The 25,899-nt window shown below is 43.0% G+C and overlaps 1 protein-coding gene across 51 annotated transcripts in view; it reads right to left on the bottom strand.

Moving 5' to 3' along the window:
• The window catches only part of RAD52 (RAD52 homolog, DNA repair protein), an 81,957-nt gene that overhangs the window by 18,698 nt on the left and 37,360 nt on the right, over nucleotides 1-25,899 (bottom strand). For 24 of the 51 annotated variants that reach the window (XR_014845115.1, XR_014845116.1, XR_014845113.1 and 21 more), the window contains exons 1-2: nucleotides 6,671-6,700; nucleotides 31-157 (exon numbers count right to left, since the gene is read on the bottom strand). The gene's annotated coding sequence lies outside the window, so the exon portion shown is untranslated. 51 annotated transcript variants of the gene reach the window in all.

Consider the following 25,899-nt stretch of genomic DNA (forward strand, 5'->3'; position numbering starts at 1 on the left):
GAGCAAACTACCAGCTTATGAGGTACCTACTGTGTAAGCAACCCGATGCAGACTTCTGCGGGGTCCAAGAGGAAACAGAAGCCACAGAGGCTGAACTGCTTTCCTGGGGTGCACACACCAGCTGACAGGAGGAGCCTCACAGGACGCAGTGAAGACCCTGCATTCAGAAAGGACACAGCATTAAACCTCTAACAGTCCCTGCAGCATCTGCACTGTCTGGGGCCACATTCTCAGGCCCCCACCCAGACCCACTGAATGGGAAGCTAGAGGTGGGGTCATGAATTAGTGCTTGACCAAGCCCACCCAGTGATTCTGACACAAATTCAGGATCAAAAGCCCAGGCACTAGACTGAAACCATATCAACACGTAACCCCCAGAAAACAGAACCCCCAAGAAAAGGCACTGGCAGCTGACCACCCCATACTTGCCTCAAATCACAGATTCTAAGTTGGGCCTCAGCAAACTTGCATGTTATAAATTTTCAGACTATTTGCTAACAAGAGAACAATTCATCAATGTCAAGTACTATGATTCTCCACATGGCGTTACAGCACAATGTTGATTTCTGACCCTATAATCCATGAGATCTTGACCAAGAGAAACATCACATAATCTCTCTAAAAGATGTTTTGTCATCTAGAAAATGGAGATCACAATGGCACCTACATTTCCTAGGGATTCTGTAAAGATCAAATGTGAAACTGCATCAAAACTGCATTAGAAGAGTGCCTGGCACATACAAAGTACTAAATAAATGTTACTGTTAAGTTCTTGTTAACTTGCTTAAGTACATTACGATGAAAATACAGAAAACTATTTAAACGATAAAATATTACATTTCAGCAAAGAATGGTAAATTTATTCATAATCTTGCACTAAAAAGTAGGATAGTGGCTGGAGTTCCCGTCATGGCTCAGTGGTTAATGAATCCGACTAGGAACCATGAGGTTGGGGGTTCAATCCCTGGCCTTGCTCAGTGGGCTAAGGATCCGGCGTTGCCGTGAACTGTGGGGTAGGTTGCAGACGCGGCTTGGATTCTGAGTTGCTGTGGCTCTGGTGTGGGCCAGTGGCTACAGCTCCAATTAGACCCCTAGCCTGGGAACTCCATGTGCCGAGGGAGCCGCCCTAGAAAAGGCAAAAAGACAAAAAAAAAGAAAAAGTAGGATAGTGGCCTATACTAGTCAATAATCAGTGTCTAATTGTCAAATCAAGAAATAGTGGAATGAGGATATTATTTAGAATGTAGCTGTTAATGTCAGAAAAGACAGTTAAAAGCATGAACCATCTCTGAGGAGCAATGCTGGTGCTAGTACGGAGAACAGTGAGGTGGCACTCCTTTTTTTTCTTTTTAGGGCCACACCTGGGGCATATGGAGGTTCCCAGGCTAGGGGTTGAATTGGAGCTGCAGCTGCCAGCCTACACCACAGCCACAGCAACACCAGATCCAAACCACCCTCTATGACCTACACCACAGCTCACAGACCCTTAACCCACTGAGTGAGGCCAGGGATCGAACCTGCGTCCTCATGGATACCAGTCGGGTGTGTTACTGCTGATACACAATGGGAACTCTCCCCTGCCAGCCCAGGATTCTCCTTTTTAAAAATAAAACTCTTAGTGCTATTTCCCTTTCAAATATGTGCACATATTACTTTAATAAAAATAAAAAATGTAAATATCTGTTCCATAAGGCAGAGGTCAGCAAACTTTTCCCATAAAGGGCCAGCAAGTAAATATGTTAGGTTTTGCAAGCTATATGGTTTCACTTCACTCTGGCATTTTAGCATGAAAGCGGCCAGAGACAGCATATGAATGAATGAGCATGGCTATGTCCCAATAAAACTTTATTACAAAAAAGAGGTGGCCATGGAGTTCCTGCTGTGGCACAATGGGATCGATGGCATCCTGGGAACGCTGGGATGCAGGCTGGATCCCCTGCCAGTATAGTGGCTTAGGTCACAACTGCGGCTCGGATCTGATCCCTGGCCCAGGACCTCCATATGCAGTGGGGCCGAAAAGAAAAAAGAAGTAGCCAATTTGGGTCACAGGTGAGGTGTGCCAACCCTGATATTTATTTTGGTTTTGTTTGTTTTTGTCTTTTTAGGGCCACATCCGCAACATATGGAGGTTCCCAGGCTAGCCACAGCCACAGAAACATCAGATCTGAGCCTCTTCTATGATCTACACCATAGCTCACGGGAATGCTGGATCCTTAACCCACTGAGCGACAGCAGGGATGGAACCTGAGTCCTCATGGATGCTAGTCAGGTTCATCTCTGCTGAGCCACGACAGGAACTCCCAACCCTGCTATTTAAAGCAGCTGTGAACCCATCGAAGTTAATCATGGTTCAGTACTGAGTTCCACCAATTATTTAGCCTCTCTGTGCTCCAATTTTATCATCTATAAAAGGGAATATTAATAAGATCAACCTCATACATATATTTATCCTATTAAAATGACATGAGAATAATACATCCATTGGGAATAATCATGGAATACTAAGAAGCTGTTGGTGAATATGATATTCACAAAGTTTCAAATGAGAAACTTTCCTGGTTGTTATAAATAAAGGTATACATTGCAAATGAAGTAATGCCACTGAACTGCATGCTTAAAAATGATTAAAATGATAAATATTACATTATGTATAATTAACCACAATTTTCTTTTTTATTTTTTCTTTTCAGTTACATCTGACGCACATGAAGTTCCTGGGCTAGAGATCAAATGAGCTTCAGCTGCCAGCCTATACCACAGCAAAACCAGATTCTTAAACCACTGAACAAGCTCAGAGATAGAATCCACATCCTCAGAGAGACAATGCTGGGTTTTCTTTTTTTTCCTTTTTGGTCTTTTTGCCTTTTAGGGCAGCACCTGCGGCATATGGAGGTTCCCAGGCTGGAGTCCAATTGGAACTGCAGCTACCAGCCTACGCCACAGTCACAGCAACATGAGATCTGAGCCACCAATCCAGGCCACATCTGCAACCTACACCATAGCTCACAGCAATGCCAGATCCTTAACCCACTGAGTGAGGCCAGGGATCGAACCCAGTCGTCATGGATGCTAGTCAGGTTCACCAACCGCTGAGACACAATGGGAATTTATTTAAAAAGCGGGGAATAGCTTAACACAGAAAAGATCTCTAGCTCACTCATGTAAGATCTAATACAGTCAAGGGGCCCTGACTATCTTACAGGTGTGTCACCAATCATGTGACCTTCTGAGGTCATCACTGCAGGGGCACACAGAGTTGCAGGAGCGACAACAGCTCACATCTGCCATAGCTGTGTTGTGCAGCACACTGGTCACAGCTCCCTAGAAAGAACAGGTCACATGGTTCCAACTTAACTGCAACAGAGGCCAGGAAATGTAAGAAAGCATTTAAATAGTTTGTTTTACAGTCTCTACCACACCCACCTCCCCTGACTCCAATATAAGCCCCTATAAGGTGGATTCTCCCTCTCTGTGGCAACCCCAGTGACTAGCACAGTACCTTGCTCACAGTAGGGTCAGGAAGGGACGTTCTGGCATTCCCCCTGTGGTACAGCAGGTTAAGGCTCCAGTGTTGACTCTGCAGCCATGTGGGTTATATTCCCAGCCCAGTGAAGTGGGTTAAAGGATCTGGCATTGCCGTAGCTGTGGCACAGGTCACAGCTGCAGCTGGGATTCAATCCCTGGCCCAGGAACTTCCATATGCCAAGGGTGTGGCCAAAGAAAAAAAAAGAATGGAATATGATTGATAATAGGATGAACAGCTAAGTGAAAGAAGGACAGAAATACATAATGCAGGATATAGACAAAGTATATATTTTTAATTCTAGAAATTAATTTATAAGGCAACTGCTACGTCTCACTTTTTTTTTTTTTTTTTTTTTTTTGGTTTTTAGGGCCGCACCCGTGGCATACGGAGGTTCCCAGGCTAGAGGTCCAATCGGAGCTATAGCCACCAGCCTACACCAGAGCCACATCAGATCCAAGCCGCATTTGCGACCTACATCACAGCTCCTGACAACACCAGATCCTTAATCCACTGAGTGAGGCCAGGGATCAAACCTATATCCTCAGGGATCCTCATCAGATTCGTTTTTGCTAAGCCATGACAGAAACTCCAAGACGTGAATTCTTTCCAAATTGATCTACAGATTCAATGCCATTGCAATCATAACCCTGCCAGACTTTTTTGTAAAAACTGGTAAGATGATTAATTCTAACACTCGTGTAGAAAATGCAAAGATCTAAACTAACCAAATCAACTTGAAAAACAATAAACTTTTGACCAACACTACATGACTTCAAGACTTATAAATCTACAGTAATTAAAACTGACATAAGGACTGATCAGTGGAACGAAAAAAAGCCCAGAAATCAATCGACATGTATATAGTCATCTGAATTTCAGTAAGGGTACCAAAGCAGTACAACACATGACAGCTGGAGTAACTGGATATCTACATGGGAAGAAAATTCGATATTCTTCACAGAGTAATTTTCACACCACACACAAAAACTAGAGATAGACCATGTGCCTAAACATAAAAGGTAAATCTATAAAATTTCTACAAGAAAATACAGGAGTATATCTTCACAACCTGGAGGCAGTCAAGATTTTTTACTCAGAGGACTCAGAAAGCAATTACTATAAAAGAAAAAATGACATGGTTGTTTTGCCTAGTGGTTACGGATCTAGCATTGTTAACTGCTGTGGTACAGTTTCAATTCCTGGCGTGGCTGGAAGAAAAAAAAAAAAAAGACAAATATAACTACACCAAAAGTCTGCTTATCAAAACAACTCTAAGAAAATGAATATGAGTTCCTGTTGTGGCTCAGTAGGTTAAGGACTAACATTGTCTCTGTGAGGATGTGGGTTCAATCCATGGCCTCACTCACTGGGTTAAGAATCCAGCATTGCTACAAGCTAGGGTGTAGGTTGCAGATGTAGCTCAGATACGGTGTTGCTGTGGCTGTGGTGAAGGCCATCAGCTGTAGCTCCAATTGGACCCCTAGCCCAGGAACTTCCACACGCTGAAGGTGCGGCCGTAAAAGGGAAAAAAAAAATGAATAGGCAACCACAAAGGACTGATATCCAGGATATAAAAAGGATATATAAAGAAAGTCTACAACTCAACAAAAATAAAAAGGCAATTAACCTAATTTAAAATAGGCAAAAAGATTTGAGCAGTGACTTCATAAAAGATACACATATACAGACATTTTTTAAAAAGAAGCAGACTCACAGATATAGACAAAAAAACTATATCTGTGGGGACAGGGAAGGAAGGAGGGGAAGACAGGGGTAGGGAGACAAAGAGGATTGTTAACCAATTACATGAAATCGTGTGTGAAACTTCTGAATATTGCAAAGCGCCACAGAATTTAAAGAATCATTCTTTCAGCTTTTTAAAAAGCGTTTTTAAAAAACACCAGTGGAATCACTAATAAAAAGCATAAAACTGTGCAAAATGCAGCAACAAATATACCACAACAAAGACACTGGTTTACAGTATGAGCAAGAAGGCAGAGGACGCCTTGCTGGACACTCCACACACTGCCAGAGCATTGGAGCATCTGCTTGGGGCTACAAAGAAGTTTTAGCCAGTCAGTCAATTCACAAATACAGAATTCACAGATGATGAAAATAGGCTAGGTGTTTTATGTGATCAAACCTCTCCCACAGCTGTTACGTTTTTCATAAACTCGTCTCCAAGTCCACCCAGTTCCCATCACTAGATGACAGGTCTGACTGCATCTCCGATGGGACCTGCACACAAACGCTTCTCTGCTTGTTACCACCACAATCAATGGTCTAGTAAGCGATGCACTGAGAACAGAGGACTTCACAAAGCCAGCCTTTTCTGAAAGATACCAGACCTGGGGCCAATGAAATACCTGATCCAACCCGAGTTAAATGTGATAAGAACTTAGTTTTACATTGTTTGTGCCTAGGGCTGAATTCTATGATGAAAGAGCCCTTAAATTAAGCCGAAAAGTGCAAAAACGCAAATGCCCATCAATTAATGAAGAAGCAAAACATGGTATATCCCGACAACGAAAGATTATTGTTGGGCCACGAGAGTACGGGACACGCGCCACAGCTCGGATGAACCTTGGGGACACAGTGCCAAGTGAAGGAGCCAGACACAAAAAGCCACATACTGCATGATCCCACTTATGCAAAACATCCAGATCTGGCAAATTCAGAGGCAGAAAGAAGACTAGTGGGGCTGGGGGAGGGGGATGAGGAGCCCGCTAATGAGCTCGGGCTTCTTTCCCAGGTGATGAAAATGTTCTGCGTTAGATAACGGTAACGGCCGCCCAACTCTGTGAATACAATAAAGACCACTCAGTGTTCACTTTGGATGAACAACTTTAATCATATATAAATTCTATCTCAATTTAAAAAAAAAAAGTCTAGAAACGCTGAATACGCGCTGAACTGTCAAATCCCTAAGTGGGTAATTCTACACACCGCGGTACAACTGTCTACGCGCCCTCGGCCCCGGTCAACCGGCAGCAAGTAACCGCAGCCCCAACCCCGCCCCGCCCCGCCCCGCCCAGCCCAACCCACGGCCACGGCACCCTCCCCTCAGCACATGCCCCGGGGCGGTACCACTAAGCCGGGACCGGGAGACGAGCTTCCCACCCGGCGGAGATCCCACTCACGCACCGTTCCCCCTGAACGCGCAGAAGGGGTCTCGGGACGGCCGCGCAGAGGACCCTGGGAAGAAGGTCCGAGCGAAAGCCGACTAGAACGCGCGGAAGGACACGCGTGATGACGGCGTCAGGGAACCTGGAAAAAGTGCGAGAGAGAGAGAGAGAGAGCGAGAGAGAGAGAGCGAGAGACGTACGCGCAGAAGGGCGATAAAACAGGCCGCGCAGAGGACCCTGGGAGGAAGGGCCAACGGGAGTACCCAAAACCAGAACGGCGTGTGGCGCGGAAGAACACTTTGGGTTCCCGCGCAAAGAGTCCTGGGAGGAAGGTCAGAACGAGGGTAAACCAGACCGGGGTGTGGGAAGAAGGTCTAACGCGAATGAACTGAGAAGACCTGTACTCGCGGAAGGGTACGCGGAGCGGCCGCGCAGAAGACCCTGGGAAGACGGTCCAAAGAGAGCGTGCCGCACCACGGCTGTGAACGGGCGGAGGAGCCGCAAGTTGTGGTCGGGGTAGAGGAACAGAGCCATCTGTTGAGAGCCGTAAAGCAAGTTGTTTGGCAGCGCGATGCTGACTTCCGTGTCAGCGGCTCTCTGCGCTTGGCCCCTGCGCGCCCTGCGCCCCTGTGGTCTCTGCTGGCCACCAGCGAGCTCCTGCCCGGCCTCCCGAGCGGAGCTCGGCTCCGTGTACCCCAGACCGCTATGGCGGAGATTAGAGCTGTACCGGGACCAGGCTCAACAGCCCGGGCAGCGCCCCATCGCCGGGTCCCGAGGTCCCCAGATGCCCGCACAGACGGAGATGCTTAGTGGCGGCGATCCGTGGGCAAGGACATCCCGCAGCAGCGCTCGTAGCGAGACTAAGGAGTCGCATCTCGGGAGTTCCTATGGTGGCTCAGTGAAACCTAATCCGAATAGTATCCATGAGGAAGCGGGTCCGATCCCTGGCCTCGCTCAGTAGGTTAAGGATCTGGCGTTGCGCTGAGCTGTGGTGTAGGTCGCAGACACGGCTCAGATCCCGAGTTGCTGCGGCTGTGACGTAGGCCCGTGGCTACAGCTCCTTTGTAATCCCTAGCTTGGGAACCTCCTTATGCCACGGGTGTGGCCCTGAAAAGCAAAAACAACAACAACAACAGCTGCATCACAACCCCAAGCTGAGTGCGGAAAACTTGAACATACTCAGTTACTGACGTTTTCAAATTGTTGTTCCGGTGACCCCCTCGCCGCGGTTCTGCGCAGTAACCAGGCATTTCCTGGAGGGGTGCTCACGATTCCCGTGCATTTGATAAAGAAAGGCATGGCTGCTTTCAGATGGTGCTGGGACACAGTGATTGGGTTAGAGTCCCTATCAAAATATGCATAAGAATAATTACAACTGGAGTTCCCTGGTGGGTTAAGGATCCGGTGTCCCTGCCCTGGCGTGAGAACTTCTGTATGCAGAGGGCAAAGCCAAACAATAATAATAATGAAGTGAAATCAATTACAATTGAATTCGAGTGAGAAATGTTAAATGTATGCAGGTACATATAAAAGAATAGGCAGATGAATAGCCAACCTTAGAATGGAGAAAAGCTTTCTAACTATAGAAGCTGATAAATTAATCTTAAAAGGTGAATAAATGTAGCTATCTACATGCAGTTTACTTAGTTTCTGGAAGTAGAAAATAAACAAGAAAAATAGGGAAATACTAACATGTATTCGAATGGAATTAATATATAAAAAGTTCTAACAATTCAAGAAATATTAACAAGTGAGTATATAGTTCACAAAAGGAGAAAGACAATATGAAAAGATTTAATTTTAATAAAACTAAAAAGTATACATATTAAAATAAGTATATAATTTCAACCGTTTCCATTTTGTTTATTTATCTATCTTTTTAGGGCCACACCCGAGGTATATGGCGGTTCCCAGGCTAGGAATACAATCGGAGCTGTAGCCGCTCAGGCCTGTACCGCAGTCACAGCAATACCAGATGCTTAACCCACTGAGCAAGGCCAGGGATCAACCCAAATCCTCATGATACTAGTTGAATTCTTAACCCAATGAGCCACAACAGGAACTCCCGATAAATGTATTCTGTTCATGAAAGAGTATTAATAAAAAAAGGAAAAATATATTAGATAAAGAAAGTGCTTAGAAATTTAAAATATGATACCTAACTGAAGTTCCCTTGCGGTGCAGCAGGTTAAGAATCTGGTGTTGTCACAGCCATGGCACAGATCACAACTGCAGTTCAGGTTCGCTTCCTGACCTGGGAACTTCCACATGCTGTGGGCAAAAAATATTAATAATGAAATACGATACCATGAAAATTTCACTAATAAGTTTGGAAAACAAGGCTTTTAAAAAATCTCCCCAAAAGTTAGTTAAAAAAAAAAAAAGATGGATAATAAAAGAGAAACAATAAGAAAATTAAAACATCAATCAAGAAAGACTAACATCTGGAGTTCCTGTCCTGACACAGCAGAAACAAATCTGACTAGGAACCATGAGGTTGCGGGTTTGATCCCTGGCTTCACTCAGTGGGTTAAAGGATCTGGCATTGCCCTGAGCTGTGGTGTAGGTCACAGACATGGCTCGGAATGGCAGCAACACCTTTGATTAGACCCCTAACCTGGGAACCTCCATATGCTATGGGTGTGGCCCTAAAAAGGCAACAAAAAAAAAAAAAAAAAGAAAGAAAAGAAAAAGAAAAGATCAACATCTGACAAACAGGTGTTCCAGAAAGAGAGAATAAGAAAACATCTAGAGGAGTTCCCGTCGTGGCGCAGTGGTTAACGAATCCGACTAGGAACCATGAGGTTGCGGGATCGATCCCTGGCCTTGCTCAGTGGGTTAACGATCCGGCGTTGCCGTGAGCTGTGGCGTAGGTCGCAGAGGTGGCTCGGATCCCTCGTTGCTGTGGCTCTGGCGTAGGCCGGTGGCTACACCTCCGATTCAACCCCTAGCCTGGGAACCTCCATATGCCGCGGGAGCGGCCCAAGAAATAGCAACAACAGCAACAACAACAACAACAGACAAAAAGAGGCAAAAAGACAAAAAAAAAAAAAAAAAAAAAAAAGAAAACATCTAGAAGAAATTAACAAAAAGAAAAACAGAAAAAAACTTTTCAGAATTGAAAGACATAGATCTTCATTTTGAAAGATCCCACCCCAGGGCTCAGTATGACAAATTAAAAAGGACCTACACTGAGGATATTTAGATCATAAGTGGTAAGTAAGTATCGTAAATGAAAATATGCAGAAATGAAAGCCAAAAAAGTATCATTACACACAAAGTATTGGGCTAAAATTCCAGGAATCAGATGGCTTTGGACTTCCTCCCAGTAGCAATAGAAGCTACAAGATAATAAAGAAATGCTTTCATGATTCTAAGGGAGGAGTTCCCACTGTGGTGCAGTGGGTTAAGAATCCCACTGCAGGAGTTCCTGTTGTGGAACCACAGTAACAAATCTTACTAGTATCCAAGAGGATGAGGGTTCCATCTTGATCCCTGGCCTTGCTCAGTGGGTTAAGGATCCACTGTTGCTGTGAGCTGTGGCATAGGTCGGCACTGCAGCTCCAATTCGACCCCTAGCCTGGAACTTCCATATGCTGCGGGTGCAGCCCTAAAAAGACAAAAAAAAAGTCCCATTGCAGTGGCTCAGGTCACTATGTGGGTGCAGTTTTGCTCCGTGGTCTGGGGCAGTATGTTAAGGATATGGTGTTTGCAGGTGTGGCCATAAAATTAAAAAAAAAAAAAAAAAGAATTCCCCTGGTGGCGCAGCAGTAACGAATCCAGCTAGTATCCATGAGGACTTCAGTCTGATCCCTGGCCTTGCTCAGTGGGTTAAGGATCCAGCATTGCTGTGAGCTGTGCTGTAAGTCACAGATGTGGCTTGGATCCTGTGTTGCTGTGGCTGTGACAGCTCCGATTCGACCCCTAGCCTGGGAACTTCCACATGCCTTGGGTACGGCCCTAAAAAGACAAACAAACAAAAAAAGATTCTGAGGGGAATTAAATTCTAACCTAGAATTCAATATCCAAATTATCAATAAAGTGAGAGAAAAAGTAAATATATTTTAGACAGATATTCTGCAGAAAATTAACTTGTTGCCTACCTTTTCTCAGAAGGTTGGAGAAGAATGTCTCTTCAAAACATAAAAGGAGACTAAAAAAGAGGAAGGCACAGGATTCAGGAAATGGGATCCAACATAGAAGAAAGGCCATGGAATTCCTTAGATGATAAGAAGTGAAAGTTATGGCAGCTATGCTATGCAGTGGCCGGATGACCATGGGTCTGGAGTGGAGAAGAGGAAGAAGGGCTCCTGATGGAATGTCTACAGTGGGGAAATGTGCTGATAAAATATCTGACTTGGGGGACATGTGGAAGATTGTATTGAGAGGGATTATTGTCACAACTATATATATAGCATGTATATATATATATACACACACACACACATATTTGCACATATACATATAAAATATGTACATGAGGGAAATGGAGATTTCGTGTAACAGCAGAATGACAAGGACCAGCTGGCAAATGTTGAGGAAGTGCTGGAGTTGGAAAATCATTACTTGGTAAAGCTTGAATCAGGCAAGCATCATCCATCAATGGATGCTGAATTTAAGGGAAAATTTTGATGATGGGCAGAATATTTGCACGATCTTAAATTGTCTCCCTATAGACATAAGCTGTAAAGGAGAAAGGGAAAATCAATAATGGTGCAGCAGAGAAGTGTGGCAAACCTTGCCTCGGTGATCACTAATATCACCAATGAAGGGTAACAAGATACTGTCTCCGTGCGACACCCCACGAGGACACAGCATCACCTAAGCCATGCTCCATCAAAGAATGCGTAATCTCAGTCTGGTCACAGAAAACATCAGACAAATGCAGAATAAGGAACATTCAGTTACAGGGGAAAAGTACATGTTAGGGGCAGAGGTGGTAGATGCTGCTGCCTTTAAAACCTCTGTCCCAGAAAAAATAAAGGCTATGAAAATGTCCCAAGATCAGGGAAGCTAAAGAGATTTGATAACCAAATGTAGTACCTGACCCTAGACTTGATCCTGTGCTGGAGGGGACAATATCGTAAAGGACACTTTGGGTTCAATTAATCACATTGGAATATGGGTGATAGGTTAAATCCTTAAATCAATGTAAATTTAGGAATTTATAAACCTGACAACGCTGGTTATGTTGGAGGAGAAAAATCCTTATCCTTAGAAAATACACACTGAAGTATTTAGGGGTAAAAGAGCCATAATGGCTAAAACTCACCTTTTAATAATAGGTGATTGATAGATAGATAGAAAGATAAAAGATAAAGCAGAAGGAGTTCCTGCAGGATTGACGGCCTCTTGGGAGCACTGGGACGCAGGTTCAATGCCCCAGCCAGCATAGTGTGTCGGGCGGGGATCTGGCATTGCAGCAGCTGCAGTTTAGGTCACAGCTGTGGCTCAGTTCTGATCCCTGACCAGGGAGCTCCATATGCTGCGGAGCTACCAAAAAAGAAAAAAAAAAGATAAAGCAGATGGAGTAACTATAAGCCATATCCGGGTAAAGAGTAAACGGGCATTCCCCATGCTATTTTTATTTTTGCAAACTTATTTTTATTTACTTATTAATTTATCTTTTTAGGGCTGTACCCCCAGCATATGGAGTTTCCCAGGATAGGGGTCTAATTGGATCTGTGGCCACTGGCCTACGCCACAGCCACAGCAACGCCAAATCCAAGCCTCATCTTTGAATTACACCACAGCACACAGCAATGCCAGTTCTAAACCCACTGAGTGAGGCCAGGGATCAAATCTGCATCCTCATGGATACTAGTCACTGAGCCACAAGGGGAACTCCAGCAACTTTTATTATTTTTTAAGTGTGCAACTATTTCCAAGTGAAAAGTTTAAAAAATAGCTTAAATGCTGTATGATACTAATTTTGTATATTAATTTTTTAAAATGAAAAGGAAGCATCAAATTTTTCAGGGTGATGGGAACATAGGTGACTTTATTTTTTTCTATAAATTAACACATTTCTGTATCCCTCCCATAATAAGCAGATATTACTCTTTTTTTTTTAGCTTTTTAGGACCACGCCTGCAGCATATGAAAGTTCCCAGGCTAGGGGTCAAATCAGAGCTACAGCAGCTAGCCAACACCACAGCCACAGCAACATGGGATCTGAGCCACATCTGCAACCTACACCACAATTCACAGAAGCACTGAATCCTTAACCCACTGAGTGAGGCCAGGGATCAAACCCAAATCCTTATGGATACTAGTCTGATTCGTTTTTGCTGCACTACAATGGGAACTCCAGGTATTATTCTTTATAATCATAAAGAATATATTGTTTACCTGGCAGCAGAGGCGTTTTTTTCTTCTCCTGGTACACACTTTCAATACCACCTCCAAAGCAGATTGACAGCCTTGAAACTTCTGCAAGTTTCCTCACAATGAATTTGCAATATTAAAACACCTGGTGTATATCAAATGCCTTCCTTCTGAGATGCTCCAGGATTCTATCATTACACGTTATCCCAGGCATGAGTCTTTGTGGTAGAGACAGATCAGGCTGAATCATACCTCATAACAAGGGCATTATTTCATAGAATAGGGCACACACACAATGAGCTGTGCAAATTCTGCACTCTTCCAGTGCTGCTGCTTGCTTTTGTGACTGCCTTCAAGCACACACTTAAACCAGCCATACTGAAAATCGATCTTTCTCACCTGGGTTGTCAGCCCGCTGTGATGACTGAGTCTTGATGCTCTCCAAGCCAGAGAGGAGGGGTCTGAGGAAGACTGGGTAGCAATCTAAAGTATTTTCAGAGCTTACCGATCCTTCATTTCTGCAGCCCAATGGTGTTCTGGATGGAGAGAGAGGGCGGGATGTCTCCCTGGCCTCTGGATTCTTTCCCCGCATCCTAGTGCTCCTCCCCCATTGTTTGAAATTATGGCAGGAGTGAACTTAGTGTTTGGAATAAGACAAGTAAAATTTTAATAGATGACTGGCTAACTCCAGTTTGTTGAAAAGCAGGAGCTGACACACTAGGACACTTTAATATACAGGCGTGAATCTCAGCCCAAGCAGTATACATAGTCAACCCTTGAGTTCCTATACGTCTGATGTTTCTTAACAAGTAAGGAAGAGGCTTTGAGAACACAAGTAGCAGTGGTCAAGGGGAAATCTCCATATTGCATTTTTCCAGAGATGGAGCCAGCTGGGATCAGAACCACTCAGCTTCAGTGCAAAGCGTCTTTTCTAACTAATCTACTCCCAGGAAAAAGGTTTCTTTTGCTGGATTTGAGACAGTGGCAAGCAAGAAAGTTTGGAAAAGCACCGGCCCTCTTCCTGTTGCTGCAGAATTTGTTGGCATTTAGAATGAAAGTGAGTCATTTATACGTGATTTCTCTACCAAATTGTGGAACTCCTGCCAGACGAGAACTTGGCAGGATGGACATGTGGGTCAGCAGAGAAACTGTTAAAAGTAAGGAAGAGAGAAGGCCGGTGCTGCCACCATAACCTTGATTTTTTCCTTTCCAGAGTCTTTTCATTTGCATTCAGTCTCATTGAGAAGAGTTTAAAGAGCCTGGTTCTACAAGAACTTCCTGTACTGTGACAGGGTTTCCTCTTCTTTAATGGCATCAATTCTGAATTTCCAAGGCTATATTTTCACCTTGGAGAAACCCCCTACTTTTCCTTTTGCAATCTCCTTAACCTTACGACTTATGACACCCCATCAGATGCTAGACAAGAGGGTGCAACTGTTGGAGTTCCCGTTGTGGTGCAGTGGTTAACGAATCCGACTAGGAACCATGAGGTTGCGGGTTCCATCCCTGGCCTTGCTCAGTGGGTTAAGGATCCGGCGTTGCCTTGAGCTGTGGTGTAGGTTGCAGACACGGCTTGGATCCCGCATTGCTGTGGCTCTGGCGTAGGCTGGCGGCTACAGCTCCGATTGGACCCCTAGCCTGGGAACCTCCATATGCCATGGGAGCAGCCCAAGAAATGGCAAAGAGACAAAAAAAAAAAAAAAAAAAAAAAAAAGTGCAACTGTTGAAATCAATGGTGACTAAGTATACAAAAATAAAATAACAACAGTACTTACATGGTGCTAACTTTTTTTTTTTTTTGCCTTTTTTAGGGTTGCACCCTTGGTGTATCGAAGTTCCCAGGCTAGGGGTCAAATCGGAATTGTAGCCTCCAGCCTACACCACAGCCACAGCCACAGCCACGTGGGATCCAAGCCATGTCTGTGACCTACACCACAGCTCACAGCAACTCAGGATCCTTAACCCACTGAGTGAGGTCAGGGATGGAACCCACATCTTCATGGATTCTAGTGGGGTTTGTTAACCACTGAGCCACGAAGGGAACACCACATGGTACTAACTTTGTGCCATGCCTTTTTCTAAGTAGTTGACAGATAAAAATTAAATCATTTATTCTTATAACCTTTAAAATAACCTTATAAGTTAACTGGTGAAATACCAGATTCACTGAATTTAAGACACTGTTGAGTTCAAGACCTAACATTATTTTATTTACCATTAAGAAAGAAAAAAAAACCTTGTAATCAACAGTAAAGGAGTTCCTGCTGTGGCTCAGTGGTAATGAACCCAGCTAGGATCCACGAGGGCTCAGGTTCAATCCCTAGACTTGCTCAGGGGGTTAAGGATCTGGTGTTGCAGTAAGCTGTGGTGTCGGTCACAGACGCAGCTCGGATCAGGTGTTGCTGTGGCTGTGGTGTAGGCCTGCAGCTGTAGCTCCAATTCAGCTCCTCTCCTGGGAATTTCCATATGCTTCGGGTACGGCCCTTAAAAAAAGGAAAAAAAAGGAGTTCCCATCATGGCTCAGTGGTGAAAGAATCCGACTAGGAACCATGAGGTTTTGGGTTGCTGTGGCTCTGGCCTAGACCAGTGGCTACAGCTCTGATTAGACCCCTAGCCTGGGAACCTCCATATGCCTTGGGTGTGGCCCCAGAAAAGACACACTCACAAAAAAAGTAAATATTGTTCACTAATCTGAAATTTACACTCCACTGCCATTTCCTTGTCTTTTTGCATACACAAAAAATGTTTATTTTTCAATGCTGATCTGTGCTGCAATCTGTTGAAAGACATTTTATAAAAGAAAGTCAAAACTCAATACACGTGGTACTAGGATTGCACATAGCTCATTTCTAGTGTGAACAACATGAACTGACAATTATGTCACAACTGCCATCTGGCTGCCAATAATTGTAATAAGCATCCTGATTTCAGAAATGTTAAACTAAAATAACTGTATCTTAGGAGAACCTGCTGTGGTGCAGTGGGTTGAAAATCCGACTGCAGCGGTTCAAGTCACTGTGGAGGCGTGGGTTCAATCTCTGGCCCAACCCAGTGGGTTAAAGGATCCTGCACTGATGCAGCTGTGGCGTAGGTAGCAGCTGTGGCTCAGATTCAATTCCTAGCCAGGTACTTATATATGCGTTGTGTGCAACCAATAAAAAAAAAATGTATCTTAGAGTCAAAGAAATTATCTCCACTTTGCAGACACAGAACCTGGCACAAAGAGATTTAGTGGTTTGCCGAAAACCACCTAGGTACTAAGTGGCTCAGCCAGACTTTGAACTAAGATGATCTGTCTTCAGAGTTATTGCCTTTGCCACAAAGAGACTTTCAGACCTGAATAGGAGTCTATTCTATGCATCTTCAATAGTCACCCCATTTTTGCTGGTAGAAACCTCATCTTCCAAGTCAGCGAATCTATTCTTAGATAACTGTAACTGAAAGAAAGTGTTTCTGTATCAGAATTTGGAATTTCTTGATACTTTGGGCCACATAGAACAAATTGAATGCCTCTTTCACAAGACAGGGTTTTAATTTTATTTTCCCAAATAATAAGGGAACTGGTCGTATTGCATTCATCCAACAAATATTTATCGAACTCTCACTAGAGTTCTTGCAAAAGTCTGTGCAAGGAACTACTTGTTTTATTGCTTGTCATTTTATTACACTCTGTAGTAGATGCTTTTTTTTGGTCTTTTTTTTTTTAAGGGCCACACCCACAGTATATGGAGGTTCCCAGACTAGAGGTCCAATCGGAGCTGTAGCCACCAGCCTATGCCACAGCCACAGTAATGCCACATCAAAGCTGAGTCTGCCTATGCCACGGATCCTTAACCCACTGAGTGAGGCCAGGGATCGAACCTACGTCCTCATGGATACTAGTTGGGTTTGTTAACCACTAAGCCATGATGGGAACTCCAGATACTGCTTTTTTGCAGTTTTTTAATTGAAGTTTGTGGCCACCTTCATTGAGCAAGTCCAACAGCATTTTTCCAACAGCATTTGCTGTTACATTTTATGTCTCTGCGTAACATTTGGTAATTCTTGCCATATTTCAAAATTTTTCATTACTATTTTATTTGGAATGGCAATCTGTGATCAGTGATCTTTGCTGTTGCCATTGCAATTGTTTTGGGACATAATGCAGTGCTTCATATAACACTTAAACGTCAAACATGTTCTGACTGCTCCACTCTCGCACCAGTCCTTGTCTCTCTCCCTCTCCTTGAGGGAGAGACACAAGTATGAACCCTACAGTGGCCTCTAAGTATTCAAGTGAAAGGAAGAGTCACGCTCTTATTTATTTTTTTGGCTGTGCCCAAAGCACATGGAAGTTCCCAGGCCAGGGCTTGAATCTGCGCCACAGCAATCACCCAAGCCACTGCAGTGACAATGCCAGATCCTTAACTTACTGCACCAGGAGAGAGCTCCTCGCACTCTTATTTTAAATCGAAAGCTAGAAATGATTAATTTTAGTGAGAAAGTCATCTCAAAAGCCAAGATAGGCCAAAATCTTGGCTTCTTGCACCGAAGAGTTCGCCAAGTTGGGAATGCAAAGGAAATGTTCCTAAAGGGAATTGAAAGTGCTAGTCCAGGGAACACATGAATAATATGAAAGTGAAACAGCCTTATTGCTGAGAAGGAGAAAGTCTTATTGGTCTGTAGAAGAGATCAAACCAACCGCACCATTCCCATAATCATCCAGAGAAAGGTCTAACTCTCTTCAATTCTATGGAGACTGAGAGAGACAAAGAAGTTGCCGAAGAAAAGTCTGGAGCTAGCAGAGGTTGGTTCACTTCACTTTGAACGAAACTTCAAAGTGCAAGAGGAAGTGGCTAGCGCTGATGGAGGCTGAAGCAAGTTCGAAGATCCGGCCAAGGTAATTCATGAAGGTGGCTGCACTAAACCGCAGATTTTCAGTACAGGTGAAACAGCCTTCTGTTGGAAGAAGATGTCACCTAGGACTTTAATAGCTACAGAGGAGAAGGCAATGCCTGGCTTTAAAGCTTCAAAGGACAGGGTGACCCTCTTGTTAGAGCTAATGCCACTGGTGACTTTAAGTTGAAGCCAAAGGTCATTTACCATCTGAACATCAAAGGGCCCTTAAGAATTATGATAAATCTAGTCTGCCTAAGCTAAAAATGAAAAAACATAGCCTAGATAATAGTACATCTGTTTTTTTCTTTTCTTGTTTGTTTTTAATGGCTACACTTGCAGCATGTGGAGTTCCCAGTCCAGGGGTTGAATCAGAGCTACAGCTGAAGCCTATACCACAGCCACAGAAATACTGGATCTGAGCCGAATCTGAAATCTACACCACAGCTTGTAGCAACACTGGCTCCTTAACCTACTGAGTGAGGCCAGGGATCAAACCCACATCCTCATGGATACTACGTTAGGTTCTTAACCTGCTGAATTAAAATGGGAACTCCAAAGTCTGTTTATAATATGGTGTACTGAATACTTTCATCCCACTGTGAGATCTACAGTTTAGGAAAAGAGATTCCTTCCAAATATTGCTACTCATTGACAATGAACTTGGCCACCCAAGAGCTCCAATGGAGAGAAATGAAATTCATGTTGTTTTCCTGTTGGCTAACACAGTGTCCACTCTTATAGCCCAAGGATCAAGGTAATTCTGACTTTCAAGTCTTAGTACTTAAGAAATACATTTCTGGAGTTCCCTGGTGGCTCAGTAGGTTAAGGATCAGTGATGTTACTGTTGTGGTTCTGGTTATCACGGTGGTGTGGGTTCAATCCCTGGCCCAGGAACTTCCATATGCCATGGGTGCATCTCCTCCCAACAAAAAAAGAAGAGCATTTGTAATTCATAGAAAAAGGTCAAAATATCAACCTTAATGAGAATTTGCAAGAAGTTGATTCCAACCTTCATGGACGGCCTTAAGAGGTTCAAGACTTCAGTGGAGGAAGTAACTGCAGATGTAGTGGAAATAGTAAAAGAACCAGGAAAAGTGAAGCCTAAAGACGGGACAGAATTGTTGCAATCTCATGACAAAATCTGAACAGATGGGAGCTGCTTCTTAGGAATGAGCAAAGTAAATGTTTCCTTGAGACAGAATCTTGTCCTGGTCAAGATGCTGTGAAGATTGTTGAAATGACAGCAAAGGATTTAGGAAGTTACATAAACTTAGTTGACAAAGCAATAGCGGGGTTTGAGGGGACTGACTCCAATTTTGAAAGAAGTTCTGCTCTGGATAAAATGCTTTCAAACATCATTGTATGCTATAGAGAAATTGTTCACAAAAGGAAAAGTCAATCAATGCAGCAATCATTCTTGTCTTATTTTAATAAACTGCCACAGCCACCCCAAGCTTCAACAACCACCACCCTGGCCAGTCAGTAGCCATCAACATTGAAACAAGACCCTCTACCAGGAAAATGTTCACAACTTGCTGAAGCTTCAGATAATGGTTAACATTTTTCAGCAAGAAAGTATTTATTTGTCCACACCCATGGCATGTAGAAGTTCCCAGGCCAGGGATCAAATCCATGTCATAGCAGTAACCTGAACCATAGCAGTAACAACACCAGATCCTTACCTGATAGGCCACTAGGGAACTCCTAAAGTTTATTGAATTGTTATGCTTTTTGCACAGTAATTTTAGTCACTTGTGGGGGTTTTGTTGTGTTGTTTTTTCTCTTAATTAACAGCATATAAGTCTCTACCTCTACTTCTCTCTTCTATTTTTATGTTTAGCACTACTTTTTTTTGTTGTTGTTGTTGGTTTATTTATTTATTTTTTTGTCTTTTTGTCTTTTTTTTTTTTTTTTTTTTTTTTTGCCATTTCTAGGGCCACTCCTGCGACATATGGAGTTTCCCAGGCTAGGGGTCTAATTGGAGCTGTAGCCGCTGGACTATGCCACAGCCACAGCAATGCTGGATCTGAGCCATTTCTGCAACCTACACCACAGCTCATGGCAACACCAGATCCTTAACCCACTGAGAAAGGCCAGGGATCGAACCCACAACCTCATGGCTCCTAGTTGGATCCGTTAACCACTGAGCCACAATGGGAACTCTGTTTAGCACTACTTAAAATAGGTTAAAAGATCATCTCTTTTAATATTTTTCAAAATCTTAGAAGGAATATCCTTTTTTTATTTTTAAAAATTTATTTATTTACTGCTTGTGTGTGTGTGTGTGCACGTCTTTTTTTAGGGCCGCACCTATGGCATATGGACGTTCCCAGGCTGGGGGTCAAATCAGAGCTGCAGCTGCCAGCCTACACCACAGCCACAGCAATGAGGGATCCGAGCCGCATCTGCGATCTACACCACGGCTCATGGCAAGGCTGGATCCTTAACCCACTGAATGAGGCCAGGGATCAAACCCGAGTCCTTGTGGATACTAGTTGGGTTCATTAACCACTGAGTCACTATGGGAACTCCCCTTCCCAGTCTCTTTCCAACACTGGAATCTCATGATTAAAAATAATAACTGAGGGAAGTTCCCTTGCCGTACAGTGGGTTAAGGATCTGGCTTTGCCACAGTTGCAGTGTGGGTTTGATCCCTGGCCTGGGAACTTCCACATGCCAGGGACATGGCCAAAAAATAATTTTTTGTTTGTTTGTTTTTTAGGGCCACATGTGCAGCACATGGAAATTCCCAGGCCAGGGCCCGGAATTGGAGCTACAGCTGCCGGCCTACACCACAGCCAATGCCAGATCCAAGCTGAGTCTGTGACCTATACCACAGCTCACGGCAATGTGGGATCCTTAACCCACTGAGTGAGGCCAGGGATCGAACCCACATCCTCTTGGATACTAGTCAGGTTCGTTACCCACTGAGCTACAACAGGAATGAAAAATAAATTAATTTTTAAAAAATTAAGTAGCAACTCAGAAATGCTCTGGGTATGAGAACTGGTTTTCTTGTCCTGTATCATCCCACAGCTGAACCAGGATGCTGTGCTAGTTGACTGAACTATGTAAGCTGGCACACAGTCTGTGCTTAAGTTTATTTATTTATATATTGCTTTTTTAGGGCTGCAGCCTTGGCATATGGAAGTTCCCAGGCTAGGGGTCCAATCAGAGCCATAGCCGCCAGCCTACACCACAGCCACAGCAACACGGGATCGGAGCCGCGGTCTGCAACCTACACCACAGCTCATGGCAACACCGGATCCTCAACCCACTGAGCAAGGCCAGGGATCAAACCCACAACCTCATGGTTCCTAGTCAGATTCGTTAACCACTGAGCCACGACGGGAACTCCAGAAATAGTCTTTTTTTAAGGTCAAAATTGGTTGAATATCAGCAATTTCTTATGTTTGAATCTATAGTTGAGCTGATCTGTGTCACATATTAGGTAGTTGTCCTTATTTATTCATTCTGGCACTAAGTAATATATATGTAGTGTTGGGTCACCTGGGATGTTTCCTTTCATCTCAGAATGACTATAATTTGGTCCTTTCACAACTCACTAATATTTCTACCAAAAAGTAGACGCAGTAACACAACTTATTTTGCCACTCTTGTTTTACACCATAATACGTTAAGTAGATTAGGTTGACATGAGTGCCCTCAATGTGATCTGGGAATTCCTGCAGAATTCAATTGATTGTCCGGAACTAGCTGTTCTCCCTTTGTTGCCATGTCAGAGTTCATTGTACTGGACTGTTCTTGAGCTGAGGAAAGGTTGGAAGAAATAATTTGCATATCAATGGCAGAAAGAATATTTGGGCACCACTGTTTAAGTTCTGAAGGAAATCTACAAGAATCTGGGCTCTGTGCCTGGTATCATTTCAGTCTTTCTCGTTGACATATTCCTTATCTATATAAGGCTTTCACTGTGTTGTACTGTGATTGATCTGTTTGCTTGTTTGTATCCTCCTTAAGACTGAATTCCTGGTAGGAATCTTGTATGGTGCTAGGCACAGAGCAGGAGACCCATAAATGCCTGTTGTGTGAGTTGGGGAATGGGGTTTTGGAAATGACTTAATGTAGGTATTTTTATCTCTCTCTGTCCAGAGTCTTAAAAACAGCCCTCATAAATTTTTCCTTTAATGCCTTAGTTTTTACATTTCATTTAAAAGAATCAGCTTCCAAAAGCACAAGCAATAAAAGCAAAAATAAACAAGTGGGACTACATCAAACTTAAAAGCTTCTGAGCAGCTAAAGAAACAATAAAAAAATGAAGAGGTAACCTATAGAATGGAAGAAAAAAACAAATTTTTTTGGTCTTTTTTGAGGGCCATTCCCGAGGCATATGGAGGTTCCCAGGCTAGGGGTCGAATAGGAGCTGTAGCTGCTGGCCTATGCCACAGCCACAGCAACTCAGGATCCCAGCCAAGTCTGCAACCTACACCACAGCTCACGGAAACACTGGATCCTTAACCCACTGAACGAGGCCAGGGATGGAACCTGTGTCCTCATGGATGCTAGTCAGATTCCTTTCCACTGAGGCATGACGGGAACTCCTGGAAGAAAATATTTGTACACCATATTTCTGCCAAAATTACAAAGAACTCAACTCAATAGAAGGGGAAAAACCAAATGATCTAATTAAAAACTGGCAGAGAACTGGGAGTTCCCATCATGGCACAGTGGTTAACAAATCCAACTAGGAACCATGAGGTTGCGGGTTCCATCCCTGCCCTTGCTCAGTGGGTTAACGATCTGGCATTGCCGTGAGCTGTGGTGTAGGTTGCAGACACGGCTCAGATCCTGCGTTGCTGTGGCTCTGGCGTAGACTGGCAGCTACAGCTCTGATTCGACCCCTAGCCTGGGAACCTCCATATGCCCCGGGAGCAGCCCAAGAAATGGCAAAAAGACAAAAACAAAACAAAACAAAACAAAAAACTGGCAGAGAACTGAATAGACATTTCTCTAACAAAGACATACAGATAACTATCAGGTACATGAACAGATGATCAACATTTCTAATTACCAAGGAAATGAAAATCAAAACCACAATGAGATATCACTTCACACTTGTCAGAATGGATATTATACCGAAAAAAAGTAACAACAAGTATTGGTGAGGGTGTGGAAGAAAGGGAACTTTTGTGCACTGCTGGTGGGAATGTAAGGTGGTGCAGCCACTCTGGAAAACAGTATGGAATTTCCCCAAAAAATTAAAAATAGAAGTATCATATTATCCAGCATCTCCATTTCTGAATACATATCCAAAGTTCATGAAAACAGCTTGTGAAAACAGTACCTTCACTCCCATATTTTCTTCAGCATTAGCTACAACAGCCAAGATCTATAAACAACCAAAGTGTCCATTCAAGGATGAATGGATAAAGATGTGATAGATATGTATACATATATGTATATAAATGGAATAATATTTAGCCATAAAAAAGAAAAAACCCTGTCATTTGCAATAATATGGATAGACCTTGAGGGCATTATGCTAAGTGAGATAAGTCAGAGAAAGACAAATACTGTGTGATGTCACTTATCTGTGGAATCTAAAAAACCTGAATTCATTGGAGTTCCCTGATGGCCTAGTGGGTTAAGAATCTGGAGATGTCACTGCTGTGGCACAAATTTGATCCCTGGGCTGGTAATTTCTGCAAGCCCTGGGCATGGCCAAAAAAAAAATGAAATTAAAAATTTAAAAATTTAAAACCCAAATTCATAGATAAGAGTAGCATGGTGGTTACCAAGGACTGGAGGGTAAAACCTCCAATTAGAGCAGACCATCTAAATAGACATTTCTCTAGAGAAGAATACAGATGGCAAAAAAAAAAAAAAAGAATCTCAACATTGCTAATTACTAGAGAAATGCAAATCAAAACGAAGATGAGGTATCCTCTTACACAGTCAGAATGGCCATCATCAAAAAGTCTATAAATAGTTAACGCTAGAGAGATTGTGAAGAAAAGGAAACCCTCCTACACTGTTGGTGTGAATGTAAGACAGTGCAATCACTATGGAGTTTCCTTAAAAAACAGAACTATCATATGATCCAGCAGTCCTACTTCTGGGCATATATCTGAGAAAATTATAATTCGAAAAGATAAAGGCACCGCCATGTTCAGCGCAGTTGAACATACACAATTGCCAAGACATGGAAACAACCTAAATGTCCATTGTCAGATGAATGGATAAAGAAGATGTGGGGTATATATATATATATAAAATGGGGTGTATATGTATATATATATATATATAAAATATATAATGGAATATTACTCAGCCATAAAAAAGCATGAAGTAATGCCATTTGCAACAACATGGATGGACCTAAAGATTATCATACTAAATGAAGTAAATCAGTCAAAGACAAACATCATATGACATCACTTATGTGGTTAAAAAAAAAGGATACAAATGAATTTATTTGCAGAACAGAAACAGACTCACAGACTTTAAAAACAAACTTATGGTTACCAAAGGGGACAGGTTACAGGGAAGACAGATTGGGGTTTGGGACTGGCATATGCACACGGTGATATACAGAATGGTTGGCCAATTGGGATCTGGTGTATAGCACAGAGAACTGTATCCAATATTCTGTGATAATCTATATGGGAAAAGAATCTGAAAAAGAATGGATGTGTGTATATTTTTTACTGAACCACCTTATTGTACAGTAGAAATTATTACAACACTGTAAATCAACTATACCTCAATAAAACTTTTTTAAAAACCCCTGCAATTAGAAGATGAATACATTCTGGGGCTTCAATACACAGCATGTGGTTATAGTTGCTAAGAGACTCAGTCTTTGTTTTTGGCTGCACTTGTGACATTTGAAAGTTCTTGGGATTGAACCAGAGCCTCAGTGGTGACCCAAGCTGCTACAGAGACAACACCAGATCCCTATCCTGCTGCACTACAGCAGGAACTCCTAAGAGACTAAATCTTAAATATTCTCACCACAAAAAAGAAATGATAATTATGCGATGGAGGTGTTAGCTAATGTTCCAGTGGTAATCCTACTGTAATATACAAGTGTATCAAACCAGCAGCACTGGGTACACCTTAAATTTAGGTGATGTTATACTTCAATTATATCTCAAAAAGAGTTGATTTGTGTCATTGAAATGTTAGTCACAGCTATTATAGTGACTAGGATTGCATTTGTTTATGTGCACCAGAAACCCCACTACAATGGCTTAACCAAATGGAAGTAGATTTTTCTCACATAATAAGCAGTCTAGAGGTCTAGTCTAAAGCTGGTACAGGAGCCTCACAAAGTAGTTAATGCTTCAGGCTCCTTCACTCTTTTGGAACACATCTTAACGTGGCTTTCACTGCATGTGTGCTTCCTGATCATGGCGTGACCGTCCCACCTCAGCCTCATACCCACGTTCCAGCCAGTAAAAAGGCAAAGGACATGTGAGCTGAGTCTGACAATTTTTAGAAGATTTTGTAGAAACTTACCTTGCAGTGGCCAAAACAAGGTCACATGGACACCTACATTGGAAGCTGAGTATTTCCCTCCAAGCATATTACCATCCTGCATGAGGTCAGGAAGCAGGTCAGAACAGATTTTAGTTATGCATCTAAAGTGCCTGCCAAGGAGTTCCTGTCATGGCTCAACAGAAACAAATCTGACTAGCATCCTTGTGGACGCAGTTTCGACCCCTGGCCTTGCTCAGTGGTTAAGGATCCAGTATTGCTTCGAGCTGTGGTGTAGGTCGAAGACGAGGCTCTAATCTGGTGTTGCTGTGGCTGTGGTGTAGGCCAGTGGCTACAGCTCTGATTTGAATCCTAGCCTGGGAACCTCCATATGCCACAGGTTCAGCCCTAAAAAGATCAAAAGAAAAAAAAAATGGCTGCAAAAAGTATTTCGGCTGTCTCTAAGAAATGTTTTTTTGTTTTTTTTTTTCTCTTTCTTTTTCTTTCTCTTAACCGTGGATATAGAAGGTTGAGTTAATCATACAGTATGATATGTTAGTCATACATTAACAGCACTGGTCTGTGTAAGGCTCCTCTTTTGTT

This window comes from Sus scrofa, chromosome 5, assembly GCF_054392235.1.
Source record: "Sus scrofa isolate SSC_HxYL_T2T_F1_AM1 chromosome 5, Sscrofa_HxYL_maternal_Yorkshire_Landrace_v2.0, whole genome shotgun sequence".
In the NCBI taxonomy this organism is placed as follows: domain Eukaryota; kingdom Metazoa; phylum Chordata; class Mammalia; order Artiodactyla; family Suidae; genus Sus; species Sus scrofa.